This window comes from Hordeum vulgare, chromosome 6H (assembly GCF_904849725.1).
Source record: "Hordeum vulgare subsp. vulgare chromosome 6H, MorexV3_pseudomolecules_assembly, whole genome shotgun sequence".
NCBI lineage: Eukaryota > Viridiplantae > Streptophyta > Magnoliopsida > Poales > Poaceae > Hordeum > Hordeum vulgare.
The window spans coordinates 52,188,857-52,214,272 of NC_058523.1; positions in this window are offsets into that span (position 1 = coordinate 52,188,857).

Here is a 25,416-nt window from a genome sequence, read left to right on the forward strand (position 1 = left end):
CACTACGACCCCCGGGTCTATTCACAACTATCATTTCCACTTTCACTTTTACTTTGCTTTGTTTACTCTTTGCTTTCAATTCTCACTTTGCAAACAATCTATAAGGGATTGACAACCCCTTCATAGCGCTGGGTGCAAGCTCTTTTTGTTTGTGCACGTACTTGTGACTTGAACGCTCCTCCTACTGGATTGATACCTTGGTTCTCAAACTGAGGGAAATACTTACCGCCGCTGTGCTACATCACCCTTTCCTCTTCAAGGGAACACCAACGCAAGGCTCCAAGGCCGCGGGGAAATCCTTTGCATATTTGCCAAGGAAGTCCCTATAGGCATAGCCGTAGAAGCAGCATTCCTTTCACCGTTGCCAGGGAAGGTGTGTTGTCGCAGTAGCAGAAGGATTTCTGGCGCCGTTGCCGGGGAGGAGATCTATCCAAGTAGGTGTCACAAACTCATCTCTTGCATTTACCTTTTTTGCCAGTTGCCTCTCATTTTCCTCTCCCCCACTTCACATTTTCCGTTTTCATTTGCCTTTCTCCCTTGCCGTTTTCATTTGCCTTTTTGCCTTTCTCCTTTGCCATTTTATTTTTCCTTTTGCCGTTTTCCTTTGCCAGTTTTCTTGCTTGCTTGTGTTCTTGTTGTTTTGTTGAAGTCGTCATGGCTGAAAACACCAAACTTTGCGACTTCTCGAGTACCAATAATAATGATTTTATTAGTACTCCGGTTGCTCCCGCCACTAGTGCGGAATCATATGAAATCAACGCTGGCTTGCTGAATCTTGTTATGAAAGAGCAGTTATCTGGCCTTCCTAGTGAAGATGCCGCATCCCATCTCAATACCTTCATTGAACTATGCGATATGCAAAAAAAAAGAGATGTGGATAATGACATGATTAAGTTGAAGCTTTTTCTTTTCTCGTTGCGAGATCGCGCAAAAACTTGGTTTTCTTCTTTGCCTAAAAATAGTATCGATTCTTGGGATAAGTGCAAAGATGCTTACATATCCAAGTATTTTCCGCCGGCTAAGATTATCTCTCTACGTAACGATATCATGAATTTAAAGCAACTTGATCATGAACACGGTGCACAATCTTGGGAGAGGATGAAGTTAATGATTAGAAATTGTCCTGCTCATGGCTTGAGTTTGTGGATGATTATACAAATCTTTTATTCTGGTTCGAATTTCGCTTCTCGCAATATCTTGGACTCCGCCTTAGGTGGAACGTTCATGGAAATCACGTTAGGAGAGCTAGAAAACTCCTAGACAATATCATGACCAACTACTCTCAGTGGCACACTGAAAGGTCACCTGCTAGCAAAAAGTTACACGCTATAGAAGAAATTAACTCACTTAGTGCTAAGATGGACGAGTTGATGAATTTAGTTGCAAGTAGAAATGCTCCCTTAGATCCTAATGACATGCCACTATCTTCCTTGATTCAGAGTAGTCTAAGTGCATCTAGTGCCCCTTAGTGATTTTGGTGGTTTGAAGACTTATAGGTTAAGTATCTAATGTGTTCTTGAGTGTACACATGATCTATAAGTCGCTGAGGAGTTTGAAATATTCAATGAATATCGACCCCCAAAAATGTATATCTTCGGTTGAAGAAATTGGTCTGAAGCTGAAGATTTGAATCGCGAAGAATTTGCGATGAAATTGATATTCCTCATGAAGATATTGAAATTGAGGAATTCGGTGTGTCTTGAAGAAAATCATTCTGAAGACTTTGAAGAATGAAGATTTATTCTTTCTGTTTTCTTTTCTTCACACTTGAGTAATAGGAATACCGTACTATTAAAGGGGGTCGAGGTAACAAATTTGAATGAATTTCGTCATGATGCTCAACCCAAGCCTAATCCTACCAAAAGCCTCAAGTGAGGAATATGAGAGACATGAGGACTCTCACAGTTGAGGGTCCCGACCGTTATCGATAGCCACACCACATCATTGGTCTTATCCACACCAACGGTCATATCATTTAAGGGCATTAATGTCAAATCATGTCGGGATGCTCCTAGGCTATATATAGCCGCCCCCACAACCATTAGCTGGTTGGCTGCTCCGTTAGAAACTGACACTTGTCATAAGAGCAACCCAAACTTCTCAGAGTCTTCGAGAGTAATTCATCAGTGAGGAAATACCCCAAACACCAAACCATAAACCGAGATCCAAGTGATTGAGCATCACTAAAGAAGTTGTTCCTGTGTGGGACTGAAGCCTTTTACCTTTGAGGACTGTGCATCGTCCAGACGGTTAGGCGTCATGGTCTAGAGCAATCCAGCAGTCATTTGTGGATCGCCGGGTGACCAAGTTTGTGAGGGTTTGGAAGTCTGCGCTGAAGACTTACCACGAGTGTTGGGTGAGGACTGTGTGTTCTGAGCCCAAGGAGAATACGGTAGGGACTGTGTGTCTCGGGACTGTGTGTCTTTTGGTTTCTCTACCAAGCCACTGCAAACCAGATGTACAATTGTCATGACAGTTGGAACTAGGTCATCAACTACTGTCTTCACAGTGAAACGGGTTCTATTTCCTCAACTCTTTATATTCCTCAGATTATGTGTTGATGATTTCCACCGTCACTGTTTGAAGAATTTGCTGAAGACTTTCTCTGAAATTCCTCAACCCCAAATTCTTCACGCAAGTTAATTCTCATCTGTTTTCTGTGTGCCTGCATACTGTGCAAACTGTTTTCATATTCTTCATCCTGAAAAACTGTTGTAGTGAAACTTTGCACTCCTGATCCTTTACTGTTTCTGCTGTAAGTTAGTCATCAATGAGGAATTTCCTCAAAGGAATTTCCTCAGTGATGAAATTCTAAAAATCTCCTATTCACCTCACCTCTAGTCTATATAACGCACTTTCAATTGGTATTAGAGCAAGGTACTCCCTTGTTCTGTGTGATTTTGGTTTAACCACCTGGAGTTTTAGTTATGTCGACTGCAGGCATGATTAAGGTTACTACAACATGTCCTACTTTCGAAGGAAAGGACTTTCCCTTCTGGAAGACCAAGATGCAGATGCATCTACAGGCTATTGACAATGATCTCTGGTATATTGTGGAACATGGCGTCCCCATCATCTCTGCTAGTATCTCTGCTGCTGATGTGAAGAAATTCAAGCAACTTGATTCTCAAGCGAAGAATATCATCTGTGGCCATCTGAGCAAAGGTCAGTGTGGCAGAGTGAGTGCTTTGGGCTCAGCGAAACTTATCTGGCAAAGACTGTCCAAAGTTAATGAAGGAGTATCAACCCAGCGTGATTCTCGTGTTGATGTTCTTCACAATCTCTTCAATCATTTCAAGAGGTTTGACAATGAAAGCTCCCAGGATACCTTTGATCACCTCACTGACATATCAAATAAACTGCAAGCACTGGGAGCTCGAGACATTACTGATCACGAAGTTGTGAAGAAACTGCTAAGATCTTTGGATTCTTCATTTGATACTTTAGTTCTGATGATTCAAGAAAGACCAGACTACAAGATTCTTGATCCTGCTGATATACTCGAAAGACTCAATAATCATGAATTCCAACAAGAAGAAAAGAGAGATCTATATGGACCAAGCTATTCTAGACCACGTGCACTGAAGGCTAGAGCAATTTCCACATCTGAAAAAGAAGACTCGGATGATAGCATTGGTGATCCTGAAGAATTTGGACAGGAGCTTGCAATGCTCGTGAGGAAATTCCAAAGGTTTACACGACGTGGCCAGTTCGGTAAATCTTCAAGAAGAGATATGAGGAAATCAGAATCTTCATCTCAGGACTACAAGAAAAGAACCTGCCACAAATGCAAGAAATCAGGTCACTACATTGCTGATTGTCCTCGTTGGGGAAAGGAATCAAAGAAGAAGAAATACAAGGATGACAGTTCTGATGACTCCAAGAAAAAGAAGAAATCTTCAAAATCCTCATCTTCAAAGTCCTCATCGCACAAGAAGACTAGTTTCAGAAAGGAAGGAAATGGATTCCGAGGCAGAATCAGAGGAATGTGATGAAGAGGAGGGTTCTGATGAAGACTCAGAATCCGGACAGGCTAGTCTTGCACTTACAACCACATTCGTCAGCAAGTCAATCTTCAACCTTGAAGAAAATGATAACACCATCCACACCGATGACTATGCTGATGACTTCGCTCCAACCTATTGCTTCATGGCAAAAGTTTCAAAGGTACCGAATGATGCTTCCTCCTCTGACTCAAGTGATTGTGAACCTGATGATTATAAAAAACCCAGTTACAGTAAACTTGCTCTCATTGCCACTAAACAACAAACTACCTTGGAAAAGCTTCAGAAACTGCTACATAGAAGCGATGATCTATTGAATGATGAAATGAATCTTACACAAATCCTCACTGAAGATGTGAAAAGTCTTAAGTCTAGATTTGATAATCTTCAAGATCGTCATGATACACTCCTCGCTGATCATGAGAAACTTTCCTATGAATTTCTTCAAAGCAAGCTTGATCTCGAGAAGTTGAGGATTTCTCATGATGATCTTCGTATGGAAAATGATTCATTACTAGCTCAACAGATCAACGCTGCTCAAGCTGAATTCATTCCTCCATGTCTTAAATGCATTGAACATGAAACTGCTAATTCTTCACCAGAATCATCAAATGCTTCAATTGCTACAAATTCTTCAACTGCTCATGTAGTGTCAAATTCCTCACTTGAGGAAAACACAAATGTCACTGATGAAAATGCAGGGCTGAAGGAATTGTATGTGATAGGAATATACAAAAGTCTCAAAGGACATCAAACCCTTTGTGATGTGCTCAAAAAGCAGATCTTGAACAGGAACCCGAGGAAAGAAGAAATTGCCTTTGAGAGGAAATTGAATGCAGATGGATCTTATTGGAAGCCTGAGCAGTATCCCAAAACCTCATGGGTTGCTGCTACTGGGCCTCCTTATGATCCATCCAATCTAACTGGTTTTTCATGTGAATTATCCTATTCCTCAGATGAGTCATTTGACTTCAACTATAAACTGTTCAAAAATCAATTTGGTGAAGTATTTGCTCTATATGTTGGAACTAAGTGCAGGAATGGCCCTCCTCTGAGGAAAATCTGGGTTCCCAAAAGTTGTCTTGAAAATCTTTAGGTGAATGTCCTCATGACACCACCGACGAAGAATCTGTACCCCAGATCAAATTCCTCAGGAGGACCAAAGTCTTCAAGAGGATCAAAATCCTCTACTGGTCAAAACAATGCTCGTACCCGTGCTAATGCTTCTAACATGCAGGGAAACTACAAGGAATATGAATATGAGCGTTATTCTTCAAATCATTATGTTCATAAATCCTCAAACCAGTTCTCTGCATATTCATATCAGTACTTTAACCCACCTACTGTTAAGAGAAGTGCATTAGCTTCAATGCCCCCTTTCTCATATGTTGCTCGCAAGATGATGAATGCTTTACCACCCCTTCAGATGTGGGTGGTGAAGAAATTGAACTAATCACTTCTGCAGGTCAGGTCTCCAGATGAAAATCATCATATGAAGAATTTGCTGGAGACCTGAGGAAAATGCTTGATAGGACGCAAGCTAATATTGATGAAATAGAAATATTTCACACGTCCTTATAATTCTGTTATGATGAAATTCCTATCTGATGAAATTGATATCATATTCTTCAAGTCTGAAGCATATGAGATGGTAAGCTGTACTAATTCATCTGCAGGATGACAAACCCAAGAGTACTGAGTGGGTTCTTGATAGTGGATGCACACACCACATGACTGGTGATAAAAGCTTGCTGATGAATATGCCACTAACTCCATCACCCCTGAAGCAAATCACATATGCTGACAAAGGTAAAAGCAAGGTATTGGGACTTGGCAAAGTGGCTATTTCCAAGGATAGGCATATGGACAAAGTGATGCTTGTTGAATCCCTTGGATTTAACCTCATGTCAGTCTCGATGCTTTGTGATCTTGATATGATTGTTTTCTTTGGTAGATATAGATGTGTTGTCATCATGGAATCTGACAGATCCAAAGTCTTCGAAGGTGTCAGAAGAGCGGATTTGTACATTGTTGATTTCTCTACAAGACCTCAACCAGCCACTTGCTTACTAGCAAAAACCTCAGAAGGGTGGCTGTGGCATCAAAGACTCGGTCATCCAGGCATGAGGAATTTGCACACGCTCGCGAAGAAGAAGGATGTCATCAGCATCGAATCAGTCAAATTCCTCAAAGATCACCTCTGCGGTGCCTGTGAATCTGGGAAAATGACCAGATCCAAGCATCCCTCGAAGACTATCATGACCACTACTCGTCCATTTGAATTGCTTCACATGGATCTATTTGGACCAACTCATTATGCCACACTAACAAATGCAACATCTTTATATGGCTTCATCATAGTTGATGATTATTCCAGATATAATGGGTGCATATCATCTTATATAAAACTGAAGTGCAGGAAATCTTCAAACGATTTTCTTCAAGGGCCTTGACGAACTTCGGCATCAAGATCAAACATATCATGAGTGATAATGGAACAGGGTTCAAAAACACAGGTCTTGATAATTATCTTGATGAACTTGGTATTACTCACGAATTATCTGCTCCTTATACTCCTCAATAGAATGGTGTCGTTGAAAGGAAGAACATGACTCTGGTAGAGATGGCAAGAACCATGCTTGAAGAATATCAGACTCCTCGTCGCTTTTGGCCTGAAGCAATCAACACTGCATGCCATATCATCAACAGGGTATATCTTCACAAATTCCTCAAGAAAACCTCATATGAACTCCTCACTGACAAGAAACCCAATGTAAGTTATTTCAAAGTCTTCGGTGCAAAATGTTGGATTAGAGATCCTCACCACAACTCAAAGTTTGCACCTAAGGCACATGAGGGTTTCATGCTCGGTTATGGAAAGGATTTGCACACCTACAGAGTCTTCAACAACTATCATAACAAAGTTGTTGAGACTGTAGATGTGCGGTTCGATGAAACTAATGGCTCGCAAAGAGAGCAATTGCCTTCTGATCCAGATAAGTTGTCTCCTGAGGAAGCAATAAAGCTCAAAGCTACTGAAGACATTGTTCCCACTTAGGAAATTGCTCCAGAACCAATTCCTCAGCCCAGACAAAATCCTCAACTAGCTCATCCGAGGATTGCAAATGAAGTGGAACTTGACAAAATCCTCAATGACATCAACGCGCCAGGTCCTCTCACTCGCTCAAAAGCTTCACACTTAGTTAAATTTTGTGGGCATTTCTCCTTTGTATCTATCACAGAACCTTTAAAAGTTGTTGAGGCTTTCCTAGAACCGGAGTGGATCCAAGCCATGCAAGACGAACTTCTTCAATTCAAGCTGAATGACGTATGGGAGCTCGTCAAACGACCAGATCCTTGCAAGCACAATATCATCGGAACCAAGTGGATTTTCCGAAACAAGCAAGATGAGGACGGTCAAGTAGTGAGGAATAAGGCACGACTTGTAGCCCAAGGCTACACTCAGGTTGAAGGAATAGATTTCGATGAAACTTTTGCACCTCTTGCTAGACTAGAAGCTATTCGAATACTACTTGCTTATGCTAATCATCATAACATCATCTTATATCAAATGGATGTGAAAAGTGCATTCCTCAATGGTAAGCTTGAGGAAGAAGTATATGTTGCTCAGCCCCCAGGTTTTGAGGATCGAAAGAATCCAAACAAAGTCTTCAGACTCAAAAAGGCGCTCTATGGTCTCAAGCAAGCCCCTCGGGCATGGTATGATACATTGAAGGAATTCCTCATGAAGAAAGGCTTCAAACCTGGTTCACTCGATCCAACTCTTTTCACTAAATCCTATGATAATGAGCTATTTGTATGCCATATATATGTCGATGATATTATATTTGGCTGTACTGAGAAACAATACAGTGATGAATTTGCTTACATGATGAGTGAAGAATATCAGATGTCTATGATGGGGGAGCTGAAATTCTTCTTAGGTCTTCAAATTCGTCAACAACGCAATGGAATCTTCATATCACATGAGAAATACCTCAAGGATGTTCTGAGGAAATTCGACATGCATGAATGCAAAGGTGCCAAGACTCCAATGCCTACCAACGGCCACCTCTGCACTGACGAAAATGGTAAAGAATTCGATCAGCAGGTATATCGCTCTATGATTGGCTCTTTATTGTATTTATGTGCATCTAGGCCAGATATAATGCTTAGTGTTAGTATGTGTGCACGTTTTCAAGCAAAACCAAAGGAATCACACCATAAGGCTGTGAAGCATATTCTTCGATACTTAGCTCACACACCAACAGTAGGATTATGGTACCCCAAGGGCTCAAATCTTCATCTGGTAGGGTATTCTGATTCTGACTATGCAGGTGACCGTGTGGATCGCAAGTCAACATCTGGCACATGTCATTTCCTCGGAAGATCACTAGTCTGTTGGTCCTCAAAGAAGCAGAACTGCGTATCACTCTCCACTACCGAAGCTGAGTACATTGCTGCTGGTTCATGCTATGCTCAATTACTATGGATGAAGCCCTCAAGGACTACTACATCAACATGAAGAATGTGCCTCTCTACTGCGACAATGAGAGTGCAATCAAGATTGCATACAACCCAGTACAACACTCGAAGACCAAGCACATCCAGATTCGTCATCATTTTCTTCGGGATCATGTCCTCAAGGGCAATATCCTCATCGACCATGTGAAGACTGATGATCAACTGGCAGATATCTTCACTAAGCCCTTGGATGAGAAAAGGTTTTGCAAGTTGCGGTGTGAGCTAAATATCTTAGAATCTTCAAATATTTTGTAAAAACATGCACACATCCCAACACTTATGCAAAATTGATGACTTAGATGTGGAACACAAGATGAATCGATTTTCTTCAACCAATGAAGAATATCACTCTTAGTGTGAAGAAATCAACGAAGAAATTGATTCTCAGGGCCCTACGACAATTGTACGCGGCGTTTGTAATCAACATTCTTATATGGTGGATCATGCCACCGCCAAACGTGAAATTCCTCAAGTTAAATTTCTTCAAAGTTTCATTTCTTCAAAATTTGATTTTCTTCAAAACAGTTGCTCTTGAACATCGTTTTTCTTCAAAACAGAAATTCATCATCATGACGCTTTATCACAAAATCCTCAATTCATTCAAATCTTCAAAAACACTTGATGATTTTTGTTTACCTAGATAGACTGTGATTTCAAGTCCTCAACAACATTCACTTATAGCTATTTCTTCAATTTGATATTTCATCTAAGTGAATGTGATCGGACCCTACTTTCCCTCTATGCTATTCTCCCCCAGTCTATTCAATTATTCATATGCATTCTACTTGAAACTTTGTTCGAAATCCTCACCGCGTCCTTCCGAGCTGATGATTTTGTAACAAAATCCTCAAATCTTCAAAAATGTTTTTTAATGCATAGTAACTAAACCCCAGTTCCCTCGTTTGGATAACCACGATCTCCACGATCTCCACCGCTTCTCTCGCGAGCTACACGTGTCCTGCGGAGACGTAGAGACAGGGGCTATTTGGTCCAATTTCCTCGTGCCAACAGTTACCGCCTGGCTATAAATATGTCCCCATCTCCCTCGGTAAAATCTTCTTCGTTCCATCGCCCTCCTGCTACAGCAAAGCTCCAAGCCCTAGCGCCACCGCTACAAGTCTCATCGCCGACGAAGAAGAGCTTGACTGCCTCGACTTTTCCGTCGCCGAAACCACGCCGGAGCCGGACCATCTTCGTCCGCCACCGCCGTAGCCGTCCTCTGCTGCCGAGTTAGGGCGCATTGGACACGCACCAAAAGAGCATCTACTGCTCCTACTTCTTTGTTCTTCGTGCACGCCATCTAGGGTAAATAAAAACCCTATTTTTACAGCAAGTTTGATCTACTATTTTACCTCTGAGATGTGAAATCTGTTTTTCCTCAATAATCCATCCGTTTCTTTTCCTCAAACACTACCTATCACGAAACCATTGATGAACTTCACTAAGCATCTAAGATTTTCATGAGATTCCTCAGTTGTGCGAATTTTCGGATCTGTACAACTCTGGAACCCAAGAACAGTATGCTTAAACAAATTCCTCAACCACTGGTCAAATTCCTCAACTGTCAATTTTTTTCATTTCTTCAAATCTGAGAACGCATATGACCTCTCCAAATTCCTCGCAACTATACTCTGTTCACAGGTACACACATGTCAGCTGATGAATCTCTCGGTTGTCATCAAATTAACTCATTTGCAGCGTTTCTTGAAGAAAATCTGCAAGTCTCATCAGAATCCTCAAGAGTTCAATCTCATTTGCAAAATCCTCAGATGAAGAAAATGGAGGATGAAAGGAAGCAAAAGGGAGGCAAGAAACTTGAGCAGAACACTGCCGCAGATATCCCTGAGGATATATACCTGGATTATTGCACACCTGATGAAAATGAAACTATGCCCAAGAGAAAAATCAGGCTTCAAAAGATAGAACGCCGATGGGCTAAGGAGTGGAAGGAGTACAGATTCATCACTCCCAAATACGTGAAGAAATTCGCTCTGAAGCCTCCTGGCAAACGGGCTCCACTTGAGGATTATCAAGCAGCAGACCCTCAAGCCTCAAAACAATTGATGACTATCCTGAGGAAAAGAAAAAACACTTGTCAAAGCTCAAGAAGTAGGCAGAGGCTGCTGTGAGGAAGTTCAATGACGAATCTGCTGCTGCTTCAACTGTCGCTACTTCCTCTGCTGCTGAGACTTCTGGTACGACAATTCCTCAACTGAAGTCTGTGCCACCAAAACCAAAGGCTTCAAAGCCTCAAGAGAAAACAACTCCAGCATCAGCACCAAAACCATCAGCACCAAAATCCTAAGCACCACCACAGGTTTCAAAGCCTGAACAGAAGTTGGTAGTGAAGCCACTGCCCGCTGTCTCCAGCTCCTCAATCCCATCTGCAATAAGCTCGGAGACAAAGTCTTCACCAACTCCTGAGAGTTAGTCTTCACGCGGGATATTTTGGGGGCTTATGAACTATATTTAAGTTACAAACTCTTGGATCTTCTGAAGTGTTTATGTAATGAGTTGTAACTTAACCCGATGGTACTCTGACGCTTTTGAACGTTTTTCTTCGCATGCTTATTCCTCAAAATTTTAATGCACGCATGCTGGAATTCGTCAGATACCATTTGTCATCATGCATCCTCATTTGCTTCATACTATATGTCGTATGTATGCATGATTTACAAGACTCAGGGGGAGATCTCCATGATATAAATCATCAATGTGCATTTGCTGTGAAAAGCAAAATCCTCAAGATGTGCACATCTTCAGGGGGAGTCTGTCTGAATCTTGATTTCAAATTCCGCAAATGAGTATTTACACTTCATATTTTTATCCCTGTTGAAGACTTAACCTAATTGTCATCAACCACCAAATAGGGGGAGATTGTAAGTGCATCTAGTGCCCCTTAGTGATTTTGGTGGTTTGAAGACTTATAGGTTAAGTATCTAATGTGTTCTTGAGTGTACACAGGATCTATAAGTCGCTGAGGAGTTTGAAATATTCGATGAATATCGACCCCTAAAAATGTATATCTTCGGTTGAAGAAATTGGTCTGAAGCTAAAGATTTGAATCGCGAAGAATTTGCGATGAAATTGATATTCCTCATGAAGATATTGAAATTGAGGAATTTGGTGTGTCCTGAAGAAAATCATTCTGAAGACTTTGAAGCATGAAGATTTATTCTTTCTGTTTTGTTTTCTTCACACTTGAGTAATAGGAACACCCTACTGTTAAAGGGGGTCGAGGTAACACATTGGAATGAATTTCCTCATGATGCTCAACCCAATCCTAATCCTACCAAAAGCCTCAAGTGAGGAATGTGAGAGACATGAGGACTCTCACAGTTGAGGGTCCCGACCATTATCGATAGCCACACCACATCGTTGGTCTTATCCACACCAACGGTCATGTTATTTAAGGGCATTAATGTCAAATCATGTCGGGATGCTCCCAGGCTATATATGGCCGCCCCCACAACCATTAGCTGGTTGGCTGCTCCGTTATAAAATTACACTTGTCATAAGAGCAACCCAAACTCCTCAGAGTCTTCGAGAGTAATTCATCAATGAGGAAATACCCCAAACACCAAACCATAAACCGAGATCCAAGTGATTGAGCATCACTGAAGAAGTTGTTCCTGTGTGGGACTGAAGCCTTTTACCTTTGAGGAGCGTGCATCCTCTAGACGATTAGCCGTCATGGTCTAGAGCAATCCAGCGGTCAATTGTGGATCGCCGGGTGACCAAGTTTGTGAGGGTTTGGAAGTCTGCCCTGAAGACTTACCACGAGTATTGGGCGAGGACTGTGTGTTCTTAGTCCAAGGAGAATACGGTAGGGACCGTGTGTCCCGGAACTGTGTGTATTTTGGTTTCAATACCAAGCCGCTCCAAACCAGATGTACAGCTGTCACAGCTGTTGGAACTGGGTCATCAACTACTGTCTTCACGGTGAAACGGGTTCTATTTCCTCAACTCTTTATATTCCTCAGATTATGTGTTGACGATTTCCACCTTCATTGTTTGAAGAATTTGCTGAAGACTTTCTCTAAAATTCCTCAACCCCAAATTCTTCACGCAAGTTAATCCTCATCTGTTTTCTACGTGCCTGCATACTGTGCAAACTGTTTTTATATTCTTCATCCTGAAAAACTGTTGTAGTGAAACTTTGCACTCCTGGTCCTTTACTGTTTCCGCTGTAAGTTAGTCATTAGTGAGGAATTTCCTCAAAAGGAATTTCCTCAGTTATGAAATTCTAAAAATCTCCTATTCACCCCCTCTAGTCGATATAATGCACTTTCAAGTAGCAACGCTAGTTTGGACGTTAATTTTGTTGGTAGGAACAATTTTGGCAACAACATTGCTTTTAGAGGAAACTATGTTCCTAGGCCTTTTCCTAGTAACTCCTCTAACAATTATGGCAATTCCTACAACAACACTTATGAAAATCACAACAAATTACCCTCTGATTTAGAGAGTAATATCAAAGAGTTCATCAACTCTCAAAAGATTTTCAATGCGTCCAGAGAGGAAAAACTACTCAAAATAGACGATTTGGCTAAGAGCGTTGATAGGATGTCTTGTGATATTGATGCTTTGAAAGTTAGATGTGCTCCTCCCAAGGTCAACTTGGATGAAACTTTAAAAGCTATGCGTGTCTCCATGAATGAGAGCAAAGAAAGAACCGCCCAAATTCGCGCTAGGCAAATGGTTTAAAAGGGTGCGTTCTAGTGATGCAAATCACGAAGATATTAAAGTACTTGGTGTGACTCCTCTTGAATCTTTGTTTTCGCATGTCAAACCTATTGATGAAGGGGCTGGATATGAATCCACTTTGGTTGAAAAACGCCCCAATGATTCGGACCCCACCTATCTTGAAGATAAAGGTGTGGAGAGTGGAGTAGAAGAAATCAAATTTTGGGTAGTAATGAAACTCCTACTTTGGATTTCAAGGAATTCAATTATGATAGTTGCTCCTTGTTTGAATGCATCTCTTTGATGCAATCCATTGCAAACTCTCCGCATACTTATAGCCAAAGCAAAGCCTTTACCGCACATATCGTAGATGCTATGATGAAATCTCTTGAAGAGAAGCTCGAATTAGAAGTCTCTATACCTAGAAAACTTCATGATGAGTGGGAACCTACTATCAAAATCAAAATCAAAAACTATGAATGCAATGCTTTGTGTGATTTGGGTGCTAGTGTTTCCGCGATTCCAAAGTCTTTATGTGATATTCTTGGTTTTCATGAGATTGAAGAGTGTTCTCTTAATTTGCATCTTGCGGATTCTACTGTCAAGAAACCCATGGGAAGGATCGACGATGTTCTTATTGTTGCAAATAAGAACTATGTACCCGTCGATTTCATTGTACTTGACATATATTGCAATCCTTCATGTCCCATTATTCTTGGTAGACCTTTCCTAAGGACTATTGGTGCTATCATCGATATGAAGGAAGGGAATATTAGATTTTAATTTCCCCTAAAGAAGGGCATGGAGCATTTTCCTAGAAAGAAAATAAGATTGCCTTATGAATCTATGACGAGGGCTACTTATGGTTTGAGCACCAAAGATGACTATACGTGATTACATCACCTTTTGCCTAGCTAAGGGCGTTAAACAATAGTGCTTGTTGGGAGGCAACCCAACGAATCTATCCTTTTTCTTTCTGTTTTGTGTTTTCCACACTTTCATAATTCTGTTATGATTGTGTTTCTTTTTGCGTTTGTGCCAAGCAAAACCGTTATGATTAGTCTTGGGGATGATCGTTTGGTCATGCTGGAAAAGACAGAAACTTTCTGCTCACAAAAGAATTTCCATTTATTTTCTGTAAGAGATTTTGAGTTGATTCTTTTTGCTGCTGATAGCTACGCAAAGTTTTCAGACTGTCGTAATTGTTCAGAATTTGTTAAGTACCATAAGTATACTAAATATACAGATTGCTACAGACTGGTCTGTTGTTAACATATTCTGTTTTTGTTGAGTTGGTTGCTTATTTTGATGAAACTATGGATAGTATCGGGGGGGGGGGTATTAGCCATGGAAGATTGAAAATACAGTAACCCAACATCAACATAAGTAGAATTTAAGTTTGCTACAGTACCTAAGGAAGTGGTGGTTTGCTTTCTTATACTAATGTTATCACGAGTTTCTGTTTAAGTTTTGTGTTGTGAAGTTTTCAAGTTTTAGGTGAAGTTCTTATGGATAAAGAGATAAAGAGCTCAAGCTTGGGGATGCCCAAGGCACCCCAAGTTGATTCAAGGATGCCGTAAAAGCCTAAGCTTGGGGATGCCCCGGGAAGGCAACCTCTCTTTCGTCATCAATCCATCGGTAACGTTACTTGGGGCTATATTTTTATTCACCACATGTTATGTGTTTTGCTTGGAGCGTATTGTATCGTAGGAGTCTTTTATTTTTGTTGTGTCACAATCTTCCTTGCTTCACACCTAGAGAGAGAGACATGCACTCACCATGATTTTGTCGAGCTTCACTTATGTCATTTGGTTAGACAATTCAGGTCACATGTGGTTCACTTATATCTTTTGAGCTAGTTGATTTTGCTCTATGTGCTTCACTTATATCTTTTAGAGCACGGAAGCGCATGGCTTGGTAGTTGATCTATGCTATGATAGTAGTCTCAAAAGGGGTAGTTATCCAAAGGTATATGAAAATTTCCACCTTCATGTGCATTGAATAGTTAGAGAATTTTGATTCATCTCAATTAGTTTTGAGTTGTGGTTGTGGTAATATTGAAGTTATATTAGTAAGGTGTTATGGATCTAGAAATTCTTGTGTTGAAGTTAGTGATTCCCGTAGCATGCACGTATGGTGAACCGCTATGTGATGAAGTCTAAGCATGATTAGTATATTGATTGTCATCCTTTGTGTGGCGGTCGGGATCGCGCGATGGTTTATACCTACCAACCCTTCCCCTAGGAGTATGCGTTGAATGCTTTGTTTTGATTACTACTAAAACATTTGCAACAAGTATATGAGTTCTTCATGACTAATGTTGAGTCCATGGTTTAGATGCACTTTCACCTTCCACCATCACTATCTTCTTTAGTGTAGTGCAACTTTCGCCGGTGCACAAAACCCACCATTAGCCTCCCTCAAAACAGCCACCATACCTACCTACTATGGCTTTTTCAAAGCCATTCCGAGATATATTGCCATGCAAATACCACCATGACATGTGCCACCACTTCTACATTGCCATTGCATGATCATAAGATAGCTAGCATGATGTTCCCATAGATGTCTATGCCATGCTAGATCATTGTCACGGTACACTACCGAAGGCATTCCATATAGAGTCATCATTGCTCTAAATTTTGAGTTGTAAGTGTGATGATCATCATTGATGGAGCATTGTCCCATGTGAGGAAATAAAATAGGCCAAAGATGCCCACCAATAAAAAAAAGGCCAAAGAGCCCACCAAAAAAATATTGAGAGAAAAGAGAGAAGGGATAATGCTACCACCTTTCCACACTTGTGCATATTAAGCACCATGATCTTCATGATTGAGAGTCTCTCGTTTTGTCACCACCATATAGCTAGTGGGAAATTTTCATTATATAACTTGGCTTGTATATTCCAATGATAGGCTTCCTCAAAATTGCCTTAGGTCTTCGTGAGCAAGCAAGTTGGTTGCACATCCACTAGTTTTCTTTAAGAGCTTTCACATACTCTTAGCTCTAGTGCATCATTTATATGGCAATCCCTACTCATTCACGTTGATATCTATTGATGAGCATCTCCATAGCTCATTGATATGACTAGTCAATGTGACCTTCCTCTCCTTGTTTGTCTTGCAACCTCCACCACACTCGACACCACTTATAGTGCTAAAACCATGGCTCACGCTCATGTATTGCGTGAGAGTTGAAAAGGTCTGAGAAAGTAAAGGTGTGAAAACAATTACTTGGCCAATACCGGGGTTGTGCATGATTTAAATTCATTGTGCAAGGATGATAGAGCATAGCCAGACTATATGATTTTGTAGGGATAACTTTCTTTTGGCCTTGTTATTTTGAAAGTTCATGATTACCTTGCTAGCTTGCTTGAAGTATTATTGTCTCCACGTCAATAGCAAACTATTGTTTTGAATCTAATGGATCTGAACATTCACGTCACATAAGAGGAGTTACAAAGGACATCTATGCTAGGTAGAATGAAAGCATCAAAAAATCATTCTTTATCACTTCCCTACTCGAGGACGAGCATGAGTTAAGCTTGGCGATGCTTGATACGTCTCAAACGTATCTATAATTTTTGATGGTTTCACGCTGTTATCTTGTCATCCTTGGATGTTTTATATACCTTTTATATCTTTTTTGGGACTAACTTATTAATTCAGTGCCAAGTGCCAGTTCCTGTTTTTCTGTGTTTTTGACTCTTTTCAGATCTGATTTTGGAACGGAGTCCAAACGGAATAAAATCCCCGAAATATTTTTTTCCAGAACATAAGAAGATCGAGGGACGTGAGGGCCAAGGCAGGGGCCCACAGGGAGCCCACAAGCCCTGTTGCCGCGGCCAGGGGGGCCCGCGGCAACCAGGCTTGTGGCCTCCCTGGCGCTCCCCTGCCCTAGCTCTTTGGCCTATAAATTCCCTAAAAATCCAGAAAAAATCAGGGCATCCACGAAAACACTTTTCTGCCGCCGCAATCTTCCATTTGCGCGAGATCTCATCTACATTATGTTGTTGCCATCAAGGGTAACAAGATGGGATTTTATCGTAGATATGTGATTGTCCATCTACATCATGTCATCTTGCTTAAGGCGTTACTCTGTTCTTATGAACTTAATACACTAGATGCATGCTGGATAGCGGTCGACGTGTGGAGTAATAGTAGTAGATGCAGAAAGTATCGGTCTGCTTGTTTTGGACGTGATGCCTATAGATATAATCATTGCCATAGATAACGTCATGACTTCTTGAGCTAGAGCATAAAGCTTATTGGGAAATCAAAGAGCTCAACTTTGACTTCAAACTTGCCGGTGAGAAGAGGTTATTTGATATTAGCTCGCTTGATGAGTGGAGAACTCAGGCATATGAGAATGCCAAGCTGTTCAAAGAGAAGGTTAAGAGGTGGCATGATAAGAGGATACAAAAGTGTGAGTTCAATGTAGGTGATTATGTCTTGCTATATAACTCTCGTTTAAGATTCTTTGCAGGCAAGCTTCTCTCTAAATGGGAAGGTCCCTATGTTGTTGAGGAAGTATGACGTTCCGGTGCTATCAAGATCAACAACACGGAAGGTAATTGTCCGAGAGTGGTAAATGGGTAGAGAATCAAGCATTATATCTCAGGTACTCCCATAAATGTTGAAAGCAATATCATCAATACCATAACTCCGGAAGAATACCTAAGGGACATTTATCAGCCTGTTTCAGACTCCGAAAACGAAGAGGTATGTGATTCGGTGAGAAAACAGAGTCCAAAACTTTTCCAGTAGGAAATTTTCTCCGTTTTGGAATATTTGAAAAAATACAAAAATTGGAAGTAGTCCGGAAAGTGCGCGAGGAGGCGACAAACCTGCACGTCGCGGGCCCACCCCCTGGCCGCGCGGTGAGGGCTTGTGGCCACCTTGTGCGCCTCTTGGACTCCGTTTCCATGCAGGGTACTCCTTCTGGTTTGGAAAAAATCATTATATATACTCATGTTTGGTCTCACCCCTACATCACGCAGATTTCCTCTGTTTTTCGTTTCGAGCCTGTTTTCTGCCGCAAATCTAGGTCAAGATGTCGTCCCAGGAATCTGTGGGGGAGAACAATCTCCGTCAAATCTATGGAGAAGTTCATGCTGATCTAAAAAGGATGGAGGTCATGGAGGCTAAGGAAAGTCTACCTAAAGAAACCAAGGACAAAGCTAAGGAGAAGGATCAGGCATGGGACGAAGTGCAATCTGTGCTCAACAAGGAAGAAGTAGAAGAAGTGGATTTCCTCCAACCCTACCTCCACCCACTGTCTCCATCTTTGATTGAACTCTTGAGGTTTTGTGAAACAACTCGTGCTCGCAATACTTGTCTCACTCGTGAAGTTGTTTTGCTGGAAAAACATATCGCAGATCTCCAAGGTATAAATCAAAGATTAATGGCCCTCTTGGAGTCAAAGATTGCAACAACTCCTCCACCTTCACCACCAATGGAAGACAACTGAGCATTGGTATGGGCAATCCCCTTGGCTTGTGCCAAGCTTGGGGGCGTTGCCCCGGTATCGTATCACCATCACATCTTTTGACTTTACCTTTGTTTTAGTTTTCCTTTTCAGTTTTCTTTTTCTCTAGTAGTTTAAAAGTCTTAGTGTTTTAGCTTTGAGTTTTGCTTTGTGTCACCCCCGATGTATTCGAGCTCGTGAGCCATATAATAAAGAGTGTCTTAGTTCAAGGGCTTTGCCTCTTGCCATGATCAAAAGAGTGAGAATAGAATAAAAGCATGAAAGATCATGTAATGATCTTATGGGAAGTGATGGCTTCACATATAAAAATAGTGAGGATTGAAACTTGTTGAGGGTAGGCAAACGTACACCTTGGTCATTGTTGCAATTAATAGGAAGTAATAAAGAAGGAGAGGTTCACATATAAATATATCATCTCTAACACCATCTATGATTGTGAACACTCACTAAACTATTGCATGCCTAGAAGTAGATGTTGGACAAGGAAGACAACATAATGAATTGTGTTTGCTTGCTTCCAAACAATGTTATATGATTAGAGATCCCTTAGCATGTGACGATTGCTTCCACCTCATATTAGCCAAAACCTCCGGCACCAAGTAGAGATACTACTTGTGCATCCATAAACCTTCAACCCAGTTTTGCCATGTGAGTCCACCATACCTACCTATGAATTGAATAAGATCCCCCAAGTAAGTTGTCATCGGTGCAAGCAATAAAAATTGCTCTCTAATATGTATGATCTATTAGTGTGTGGAAAATAAGCTTTATGCGAACCTGTGATGATGAAGACATAAAAGCGACAGACTGCATAATAAAGTTCTTTATCACATGAGGCAATATAAAGTGATGTTCCTCCGCACTAAGAGGACATGCATCCAAACCTCAAAAGCACATGACAACCTCTGCTTCCCTCTGCAAAGGGCCTATCTTGTAACTTTACTTTTTGCCCTTGAAAGAGTCATGGTGATCTTCCCCAATTACTTATTTCGCCTTTATCTTGGCTATCGTCTTATGCTTGGGAAAGATCTATATTCATATGTCAACTTGGAGGTAAGCATTCATGAAGTATAATTGTTGACATTACCCTTGAGGTAAGCAGTTGGGAGGCAAAACTATAAGCCCCTATCTTTCTCTGTGTCTAGCTGAAACTTTGATCTCAAGAGTACCACGTGAGTTGTAACAATTGTAGAGAACGAAAGAATGATTGAGTATGTGGATTTGCTTGACCAGCTTTTATTTGACTCTTTCTGATGTTGTGATAAATTGCAATTGCTTCAATGACTAAAGGCTATCGGTTGTTACTTCTCGGTAAGGTTCTTGATCCATGCTTTACTTTGTGAAGGAATTATCACTTTAGCATGAGAGATTATATGTTGGTATTGCTATTCTGATCTTGATCATGATGCATGCATGTTCGTATCTTGTTTTGTCGACACCTCTCTCCCTAAACATGTGGACATATTTATTCAGCTAGGCTTTCGCTTGAGGACAAGCGAGGTCTAAGCTTGGGGGAGTTGATACGTCCATTTTGCATCATGTTTTCATGTTGATATTTATCGCTTCTTCGGCTGTTATTTCACTTCATGGTACAATACTTATGCCTTTTCTCTCTTATTTTGCAAGGTTTACATGAAGAGGGAGAATGTCGGCAACTGGAATTCTGGCCTGAAAGTGGAGCAAAGTTGAGATACCTATTCTGCGCAACTCCAAACGCTGTAAAAATCAATGAGGATTTTTTTCCTGATTTATGAAAAATACTCGGCCGAAGAAGCGCCAGAGGGGGGCGTGCAAGTGGCCACAAGACTACACGGCGCAGCCACCCCCCAGGCCGCGCCATGAGGGCTTGTGGGCAGCCTGCAGGCTCACTCGCCCCCACTTTTTCTATATGAAGGGTTTCGTCTATAAAAAAAATCAGGGAGGAGCTTTTTCATGGATTCCCCGCCGCTACGAGGCGGAACTTGAGCATAACCAATCTAGAGCTCCGGCACGACGATCCTGTCGGGGAAACATCCCTCTCGGAGGGAGAAATCATCACCATCGTCATCACCAACACTCCTCTCATCGGAGGGGACTCATCACCATCAACATCTTCATAAGCACCATCTCATCTCCAAACCCTAGTTCATCACTTGTAACCAATCTCCGTCTCGCGACTCCGATTGGTACTTGTAAGGTTGCTAGTAGTGTTGATTACTCTTTGTAGTTGATGCTAGTTGGATTATTTGGTGGAAGAGTTTATGTTCAGATCCTTGATGCTACTCATTACCTCTCTGGTCATGAATATGATTATGCTTTGTGAGTAGTTACTTTTGTTCCTGAGGACATGGGATAAGTCATGCTAATAGTAGTCATGTGAATTTGGTATTCGTTCGGTAATTTGATATGTTGTATGTTGTTTTTCCTCTAGTGGTGTTATGTGAACGTCGACTACATAACACTACACCGTTGTTTGGGCCTAGAGGAAGGCATTGGGAAGTAGTAAGTAGATGATGGGTTGCTAGAGTGATAGAAGCTTAAACCCTAGTTTATGCGTTGCTTCGTAAGGGGCTGATTTGGATCCACTAGTTTAATGCTATGGTTAGACTTTGTCTTAATTCTTCTTTCATAGTTGCGGATGCTTGCGAGAGGGGTTAATCATAAGTGGGATGCTTGTCCAAGTAAGGGCAGTACCCAATCGCCGGTCCATCCACATATCAAACTATCCAAGTAACGAACGCGAATCATATGAACATGATGAAGCTAGCATGACAGAAATTCCCGTGTGTCCTCGGGAGCGTTTTTCCTCCTATAAGACTTTGTCCAGGCTTGTCCCTTGCTACAAAAGGGATTGGGCCACTTTGCTGGACCGTTGCTACTTTTGTTATTTGTTGCTCGCTACGAATCATCTCACCACACAATCACTTGTTACCGATAATTTCAGTGCTTGCAGATATTTCCTTGCTGAAAACCACTTGTCAGATCCTTCTGCTCCTCGTTGGGTTAGACACTCTTACTTATCGAAAGGACTACGATTGATCCCCTATACTTGTGGATCATCAGTCACCATCAATATCTTCATCAGCACCATCTCATCTCCAAACCCTAGTTCATCTCTTGTAACCAATCTCCGTCTCGCGACTCCGGTTGGTACTTGTAAGGTTGCTAGTAGTGTTAATTACTCTTTGTTGTTGATGCTAGTTGGATTATTTGGTGGAAGAGTTTATGTTCAGATCCTTGATGCTACTCATTACGTCTCTGGTCATGAATATGATTAAGCTTTGCGAGTAGTTACTTTTGTTCCTGAGGACATGGGATAAGTCACGCTAATAGTAGTCATGTGAATTTGGTATTCGTTCGATATTTTGATGTGTTGTATGTTGTTTTTCCTCTAGTGGTGTTATGTGAACGTCGACTACATAACACTTCACCATTATTTGGGCCTAGAGGAAGGCATTGGGAAGTAGTAAGTTGATGATGGGTTGCTAGAGTGACAGAAGCTTAATCCCTAGTTTATGCGTTGCTTCGTAAGGGGTTGATTTCAATCCACTGGTTTAATGCTATGGTTAGACTTTGTCTTAATTCTTCTTTCGTAGTTGCGATTCTTGCGAGAGGGGTTAATCATAAGTGGGATGCTTGTCCAAGTAAGGGCAGTACCCAAGCGCCGGTCCATCCACATATCAAACTATCAAAGTAACGAACACAAATCATATGAACATGATGAAACTAGCATGACACAAATTCCCGTGTGTCCTCGGGAGCGTTTTTCCTCCTATAAGACTTTGTCCATGCTTGTCCCTTGATACAAAAGGGATTGGGACACTTCGCTGCACCGTTGCTACTTTTGTTACTTGTTGCTTGCTACGGCAACAAAAGTCCTTCCCAGGCGCTTAGGAATTCTTCTTGTTACTTCTCTGGTTTGCGTCACTTTTTCCCTTGAAGAGGAAAGGGTGATGCAGCAGAGGAGCAGTAAGTATTTCCCTCAGTTTGAGAACCAGGGTATCGATCCAGAAGGAGGGTCACGTCAAGTCCAAAGTACCTACACAAACACAAACAAGCTTGCACCCAACGCTTCAAAGGGGTTGTCAATCCCTTCAAGATTGTTTGCAAAGTGAGATCTGAAGGCAGAAAGTGCAACGAAGTAAAGAGTGAAGGCTGAAAATATGGTGTGGAGTAGACCCTGGGGCCATAGTGTTCACTAGAGGCTTCTCTCAAAATAGCAAGTATTACTGTGGGTGAACAAATTACTGTTGAGCAATTGATAGAACATCTCAAAGTCATGATGATATCTAAGGCAATGATCATACACATAGGCATCACGTCCGAGACAAGTAGACCGATAATTTCTGCATCTACTACTACTACTGCACACATTGACCGCTATCCAGCATGCATCTAGTGTATTGAGTTCATGACGAACAAAGTAACGCTTTAAGCAAGATGACATGATGTAGAGGGATAATCTCAAACCAATGATGAAAACCCCATCTTTTTACCCTTGATGGCAACAACATGATGCATGCCTCGCTACCCCTTCTTTCACTAGGTGAGGTCACCACACGGTATGAACCCAAAACCAAGCACTTCTCCCATTGAAAGAATCATAGATCTAGTTGGCCCGACAAAACCCACAACTCGAAGAGAATTACAAGGATATGAAATCATGCATAAGAGAGATCAGAATAAACTCAAATAAGATTCATAGATAATATGATCATAATTCCACAATTCATCGGATCTCGACAAACACACCACAAAAGAAGATTACAGCAGATAGATCTCCATGAAAATCATGGAGAACTTTGTATTGAAGATCCAAGAGAGAGAAGAAGCCATATAGTTACTAGCTATGGACCCGTAGGTCTATGGTGAACTACTCACGCATCATCGGAGATGTCATGGTGTTGATGAAGAAGCCCTCCGTGTCCGAATCCCCCTTCCGGCAGGGCACGAGAACGTGCCCTAGATGGGATCTTGCGGAGACAGAAGCTTGCGGCGGCGGAAAAGTACTTTCGATGATTTCCTAATTTTTTGGGATTTTTAGGGAATATATAAAAGGTATACAAAACATCCAAAGTTTGACAAGATAATAGCATGAAACCATCAAAAATTATAGATACGTTGGAGACGTATCATTGCTTGCTACGAATGATCTCACCACACAATCACTTGTTACCGATAATTTCAGTGCTTGCAGATATTTCCTTGCTGAAAACCACTTGTCAGATCCTTCTGCTGCTCATTGGGTTCGATAGTCTTACTTATCGAAAGGACTACGATTGATCCCCTATACTTGTGGGTCATCACCCAACACACCCAATAGAATGGCAAATTGTATAGGTGCACTAGTTCGGCGAAGAGATGGTGATACAAGTGTAGTATGGATGGTATAAATATATTTTTGTAATCATAAAATATAAAAACAGCAAGGTAGAAAGTGTAAAATAGCGATCAAAACATTTTCTAAATGTTTGGTAATAAGGCCTGGGGTTCATATTTTCACTAGTGCAATCTTGCAACAATGCAACAAAGAATCACTCCAAAGTTCCTATCTAGCGGACGACAATAAGATGAAATTGGTGTAGGTAGTACAGCCACCTCAAAGTCATTCTTTCTGATCAATCTTTTGAGCTATTCCTATAAGTGTCACAAACAGCCCTAGAGTTCTTACTAGAATAACATCCATGATACATATCAATCAACCCTAGTGTCACCTAGATACTCGAATGTCACCTCAAGTATCCATGGTCTAATTATATGACATGCATCAAACAATTTCAGATTCTTCATATTCAATCCAACACAAAGAACTTCAAGGAGAACCCCAAGATTTCTACCGGAGAACATTGTATGAAAACGTGCAATCAACTCATATGCATAGATCCCCAAGGTCACCGGATCCACAAGTTGATACCATAACATATATCAAGTGAGTCACTTGAATACTCTAATGTCACTACGGGTATCTGCGTGCAAGACATACATCAAGTGTTCTCAAACCTAAATATTCAATCCAACATAATTAGATCTTAAAGTGAAAGATTCAATTCATCACAACAATAGCAAGGGACAAACACCATATGATCCAACTATATTAACAAAGCCCATGATACATCAAGATCGTGACATCTCAAGAACACGAGAGAGAGAGAGAGAGATTAAACACATAGCTACTGGTACAAAACCTCGGCCCCGAGGGTGACTACTCCGTCCTCATCATGGCCTCCGCCAGGATGATGAAGATGGCCATTGGAGATGATTTCCCCTCTCCGGCAGGGTAATGGAACGTCTCCAGATTGGTTTTTCATTGATACAGAGAGTTGTAGCGGCGAAGTGGAAGTTCTATTTTTTACTTCTGGAGTTTCTCATATATATAGGATTTTCCAGTGTTGGAATCATGCCAAACAAAGCCACATGAGCCCCACAAGCCATCAGGGCTTGGCCTAGGGGCATGTACTGTTGGCTTGTGGCCCACTGGTGGCTCCCCTCCCGTGGTTCTTTGCTCCAATATTGGTCATTTCCTCCTGAAAAAATATAAAAAGTTTCGAGCGATTCCAAGAACTTACATTTTGTGCACAAAAACAACACCATGGTAATTCTGCTGAAAACAACATCAGTCCGGGTTAGTTCTAAATAAAACATACAAAGTGCATCAAAACCATATAAAAGTATTGTAAACATAGGTGAATATGGCACGAATACTTTATAAATTATCGATACGTTGGAGACGTATCAG